Source organism: Orcinus orca, chromosome 1 (assembly GCF_937001465.1).
Source record: "Orcinus orca chromosome 1, mOrcOrc1.1, whole genome shotgun sequence".
NCBI lineage: Eukaryota > Metazoa > Chordata > Mammalia > Artiodactyla > Delphinidae > Orcinus > Orcinus orca.
Window position 1 is genome coordinate 99,460,897 of NC_064559.1, and position 6,306 is coordinate 99,467,202.

A 6,306-nucleotide genomic window follows, 5' to 3' on the forward strand; every position below is an offset into this window, starting at 1 on the left:
GCAATCCATCATCAAATACCATTGGCTTTATCTTAAAAATATGTCCAAACTTACAGACTCGGAGAAAATATTTGAAAACGATGCAACTGACAAGGACTTACCTTCTAAAATATACAAACAGCTCACACAACTCAATAACAAAGAAACAAACAACCTGGACTTCCCTGGTGGCGCAGTGGTTAAGAATCCGCCTGCCAATGCAGGGGACATGGGTTCTATCCAGTCTGGGAACATCCCACATGCCATGGAGTAACTAAGCCCATGCACCACAGCTACTGAGCCTGTGCTCTACAGCCCGCGAGCCACAACTACTGAAGTCTGCACACCTAGAGCCCGTGCTCTGCAACAAAAGAAGCCACCACAATGAGAAGCCCGCGCACTGCAACGAAGAGTAGCCCCCGCTTGCCGCAACTAGAGAAAGCCTATGTGCAGCAACGAAGACCCAATGCAGCCAAAAATAATTAATTAATTTTTAAAAATATCCAGTCAAAAAATGAGCAGAAGACCTAAATAGACATTTCTACAAAAAAGACATACAGATGGCCAATAGGCATATGAAAAGATGCTCAACATCACTAATTACTAGAGAAATGCAAATCAAAACTACAGTGAGCTACCACCTCACACCATTCAGAATGGCTCTCATTAAAAAGTCCACAAATAACAAATGCTGGAGAGGGTGTGGAGAAAAGGGAGTCCTGCTACACTGCTGGTGGGAATGTAAATTGGTGCATACACTATAGGAAACAGTATGGACGTTCCTCAAAAAACTAAAAATAAAGTTGACATATGATCCTGTAATCCTATTTCTGGGCATATATCTGGAGGAAACTATAATTCGAAAAGATACATTCACCCCAATGTTCATTGCACTATTTATAATTAGCCAACCTAAATGTCCATAGACAGATGAATGGATAAAGAAGAAGTGGTACATATACACAATGGAATATTACTCAGCCATAAAAACGAACAAAATAATGCCATTTGCAGCAACATAGATGCAGCTAGAGATTATCATACTAAGTGAACTAAGGCAGACAGAGAAAGACAAATACCACATGATATTACTTATATGTGGAATCTAAAATATGTCACAAATGAATGTATCTACAAAAAAGAAACAGACTCACAGACATAGAGAACAGCCTTGTGGTTGCTGGGGGTGGGGTGGGGAGAGGATGGAGCGGGAGTTTGGGATTAGTAGATGCAAACTATTGTATATAGAATGGATAAACGACAAGGTCCTACTGTATAGCACAGGGAACTATATTCAACATCTTGTGATAAACCATAATGGAAAAGGCTATGAAAAAGAATGTATGTATATGTGTAACTGAATCACTTCGCTGTACAGTAGAAATTAACACATTGTAAATCAACTATACTTCAATTAAAATAATTTTTTTTAATGTTCAGAGCTTGACCACTTCCCATCACCAACATACTAACATCCTAATCAGAGCCCCCATCATCTATCACCTGGATTATTCCAGTAGCTTCCTCACTGGTTTCTTTGCTTCCACCCTTGCTTCTGGTATGTACCAATCACAATAAAGCAGCCAGAGTGATACTTTTAAGCTTTAAGTCAGATCATGTCCCTCCTCTGTTCAAAATCCTCCAATGGCTCCCCCATTTATTCACAGTAAAAGCCAAAGTCTCTACAGTGGCCTACAGGGTCCTACAATCTTCCCCCATGCACACACAGCATCTTTCTCATTTCATCTCATTCCTGCCTCAAGGCCTTTGCATTGGCTGTTGCTCCTGCCTAGAAGCTCTTTCTGCAGGCATCCACATAGCTCCTACTTTCACTTACTTCATTGTTTCATTGTTCAAACATCATCTTATCAATGAGACCTACTCTGAATCCCCTATTTAAACTTGTAGACACTCCTTCCACTCTCAACCTTCTTTCTGCAACTCAAATTTTTTTCTCCATAGCACATCTCCATTTAAAGTACTCTATCGGGGGACTTCCCTGGTGGTCCAATGGTTAAGAATCCACCTTCCAATGCAGGGGACGTGGCTTCGATCCCTGGTCGGGGAACTAAGATCCCACATGCCATAGGGCAACTAAGCCCACGTGCTGCAACTACTGAGCCAGCGTGCCACAACTAGAGAGCCTGTGTGCTGCAATGAAGAGCCCACATGCCACCACAAAGATCCCACATGCTGCAACTAAGATCCGATGCAGCCAAATAAATAAATACTAAAAAAAAAATAAAATAAAGTACCCTATCAGAAGTTCCCTGGTGGCCTAGTGGTTAGGATTCTGGGCTTTCACAGCTGTGGCCCAGTTGGGGAAGATCCTGCAAGCCACACAGCCAAAAAAACAAAAAAAAGTTGTTTATAAAGTACCCTATTTATTTTACTTATTTATCTCTCTCCTACACTACAATGTAGGCTCCGTGATGGCAAGAATAGTGTCTGTTTTGTTCACTGATCTGCCCTCAGCACCCAACAGTGCCTGTCACATAGTAGGTGTTCAGTAAATATTTGTTGAATAAATGAATGGATTTCAGCACTGAGAGAGTGTTTACCATATGTCAGGCTCACAGAAACACAATGAAAAAGCAGCACTGTATGAAAACGGTTATACTGAAGTGTGCATAGGTCACTAACTCTGCATGGGAGGGTAGAGAAGAACACACAGATAAGATGCTGTTCTAGAAGGGAGACACAGCATGCCCAAAGAACCTCACTGTTGGTTCCTCTACGCAGAATGTCTATTCATCTCTGTGTCCCCAAGGCCTGGAATAGTGCTAGGCACTCAATAAAGCTTTCCAGAAAGCTGTATAGAGGGCCTCAGGATTTACAAGTAGTGCCTAGATGTGGATGGAGGAGCTGGAGGCAAGCCATGCCATACGAGGGGTTTTCATTTTTTTAATTCTAGATTTAATGAAAAGCCATTTAGAGTTTTAGGCAGGTTTTTTTTCTTTCTTTTTTTTTTTTTTTTTTGCGTTACGCGGGCCTCTCACTGTTGTGGCCCCTCCCGTTGCGGAGCACAGGCTCCGGACGCGCAGGCTCAGCGGCCATGGCTCACGGGCCCAGCCGCTCCGCGGAATGTGGGATCCTCCCGGACCGGAGCACGAACCCGCGTCCCCTGCATCGGCAGGCGAGAAGGTGGCAGAGGCTGGTCAGGGGTCAGCTCTGGCCGTCATGGTCAGTGATCTGGGCCTGTGGGAATGGAGAGGTGCTGAGGAATTCCAGGGAGAGAGAGGAGGAAGAGGAGATGAGACTGGTGGCCCACTAAATGTGGAGGGGTGAGAGAGAAGAGGTCCCAAGCTTCTCCATCGCAGTGAGGTTAACTAGCATGGGGAACAAGGGAGGGCAAGTAGGTTTGAAAGGGTTGATAAATTCAGCTGGGGACACGTTGCATCAGAGATGTTTGTGGTGTATCCAGGTGGCTGTAACCAGTAGCTAGAGGGGGAGACAGGAAGCCTGAGCTTGCAGTACTCTGTCCCCCACGATAGCTCTTCCCCATCCCACCCTGGGCTCGACTGTTGCTAGTCTGTCCCTACTGCCAGATTGTGAGGGTAGGAAGCAGGTCTGATTCAGGTTTCTCCCCAGCTGTCTAGGCCAGATTCTTTTTTATTTTTGGTCGGGGCGGGGGTGGGCATGCTGCGCTGGCAAGCAGGATCTTAGTTCCCTGACCAGGGATCAAACCTGAGCCCCGTGCAGTGGAAGCACTGGACTGCCGGGGAAGTCCCTAGGCCAGATTCTGAACAATAGTAAGTACTTTGTGCACGTTTGCTGAATGAATAAATGGGCATCCTTGGTTGAGAGGTGAGAGTGGAAGCAATAGGCACAGAAGATATTGTCCAAGGGGAATTTTCAAGGGAAATAAGAAAAGAGAAGTGCTTAAAAGACCTGAGGAGCAGTGGTTAGAGAGCTAGGAAGGTAAGCAAGAGCACTGCAGCCAGAGACCAAAGCATAAGTGTTACAAGAAGGAATTGTCACCAGTGTCAAAGGCTGCAGAGAAGTCAGGTAGGATGAGACTGAAAAGGTTTTGTTCTCATAAACAGTAAGCATTTCCCAGGTGCCTCCTCTCACTAGAGCATAGTGCCTCACGCTTTAGGCTGTGGAGATGGGGTTGAGATACCTCCTACCCCCAGGGTGTTGAGAGTCCAGCAGGGGTAACTGCATGTGTCATCCCCTTCTGTGTTTTATATTCTTTCTTTTATATATACTGACAACTTTTATATTTAGAATTAGCCAGCTGGACTCAGCTTAGATGATCCCAATTTTGTTGGCAACATCCAAAGCATCATAGTCAGGAGCCAGTCGAACATATGCCTCTTTCTCTCCATCAGGCCTGATCAGGGTGTTGACCTTGGTCACGTCAATGTCATAGAGCTTCTTCACAGCCTGTTTAATCTGGTATTTGTTGGCTTTGGCATCCGTATTGAACACCAATGTGTTGTTGTCTTCACTCTTCTTCATGGCTGACTAGGTGCTTGACGATGGCATAATGGTCAAGCTTGTTTCTCTGAAAGGCGCTCTTCCGAGGGTATTTGGAATGCCTCCGGAGCCTCAGTGTTTTGGGCCGTTGGAAGGTAGATTACGTCAGACATTCTTTTTTTGTGGCTGTGGACGCCTTTCAACACTGCTTTCTTGGCCTTTAAAGACTTTGCTTTGGCTTCGGCTTTGGGAGGGGCAGGGGCTTCCTTCTTCGCCTTCAGCGCCATCTTCGTGAAAAGCTGTGTTTTACATTCTTATGGTTGGGTCTAAGTACCTCATGAATGATGTAGACAGTGAGTGCTGGGGAAATCTTAGAGAAGACTAATCAGCCAGGACTGCGGCAGGCTGGGAAGGTGGCACGGAGGAGATAACCTCTAAATTATACCGTAGAGGGAGATGAGGAAAGAGTACATTCCAGAGTGGTGCTGGTGGGAGGCTGAGAAGGGAAACAGAGAAAAGGTGTTCTGGGAGCCTTTGGGTCACCTGGATAAAGACGTCCAGCAGGTTTGTCCTTGAACTGGCTGGAGGACGGGAGAAAGTTCAGCTCTGGGGCTATGTATTTGACAGTGAGGGATCCAAAATGCTTAAAGCAGGAAGTTTCCTGTGCATCCTTTCCCTCTGAGAGGTGAAGAAATTGAGGTGCAGACAGGAAGAGCTGTCCAAGTCTATTAACAGCAGACGAAGGCCCCAGGAGCTCAACCCTGGCCTCATTCCCTTTCCACTACCCCACAGCCATTGGCCTAGAGGTCATGGGGAGCCACAAGAGAGAAGGTCTGGAAAGGGTGCTTGGAACAGTGAAAGCCAGGCCTCAGGGTAAAAGTGCATTGGGTAATGGGAGGAAGAAAAGGAACCAGAAGGGGAGAAATACCAAGAGAAGCCAAATAACGCCAATAAAGGAGACCTAGCAGACAGGATCTTGAGATATTTGCACGCCCATGTTCATTGCAGCATTATTCACAATGGTGAAGACGTGAAAACCACCCATATGTCCATCAGCAGACAAATGGATAAAGAAATTGTAGTCTATAGATACAATGGAATATTAATCAGCCTCAAAAAAGGAAGAAAATCCTGTCATATACAGCAACATGGATGAACCTTGAGGACAGTATGGTGAGTGAAATGAGTCAGTCACAAAAGGCCAAATACTATATGATTATATGAGGCACCTAAAGTAGTCAGACTAATAGACAGAAGTTGCCAGGGGTTGGGAGGAGGAGGAATGGTGTTTGATGGACATCAACTTTCAGGTTCGCAAGATGAAAAAGTTCTAGAGATCTGTTATACAGCGATGTGAATATCGTTAACATACTGAACTGTATGCTTAAACTGTACGGTTAAGGAGACAAATGTTATATCACCATGTGCTTTTTACCACAATTGAAAATTTAAAAAAAAATTTTTTTTTTTTGAAGAAAAAGCCATAGTAGAAGAGAGTTGTAAGAAGAATAGTGTGGCCAAGGTGTAAAGACTGCACAGAGGTCAAGGCCAGTGGGGGGGCTTCTGGGAAATTGTGGAGAGTCATCTGAGCAGAGAGGTGGGGGAAAAGCCAGACAGACCACAGGGCATTAAAGAGGGTGAGGGCGACACTGGGGGTGGGGTGGGGTGGGGGGCAGCAAGAACGGACCCTGCCTGGTGATTGGTGGTAACAGGCAAGAGTTAGTGAGGGTGGAGGGGCTAGACTGAAAGGGTGGAGCTGTGGGAAGGATTATTGCTTTGTTTTCTTTTTCGGTACAGAGAGCACACTTGTGGGGGAAGAAGGGGGGTTAATGATGAGGGAGTAATAAAGTGGGGAGGGCGATGCAGGGGGTCTTGGCACAGCGGAAGGGGCAAATGCACCTGTTA

General features: G+C 45.6%; 1 pseudogene; it reads right to left on the bottom strand.

Annotated features, from left to right (window-relative positions):
- Nucleotides 1-3,234: 3,234 nt before the first annotated feature.
- On the bottom strand, nucleotides 3,235-4,900 carry LOC125964283 (60S ribosomal protein L23a-like; annotated as a pseudogene).
- Between the last annotated feature and the right edge of the window lie 1,406 nt (nucleotides 4,901-6,306).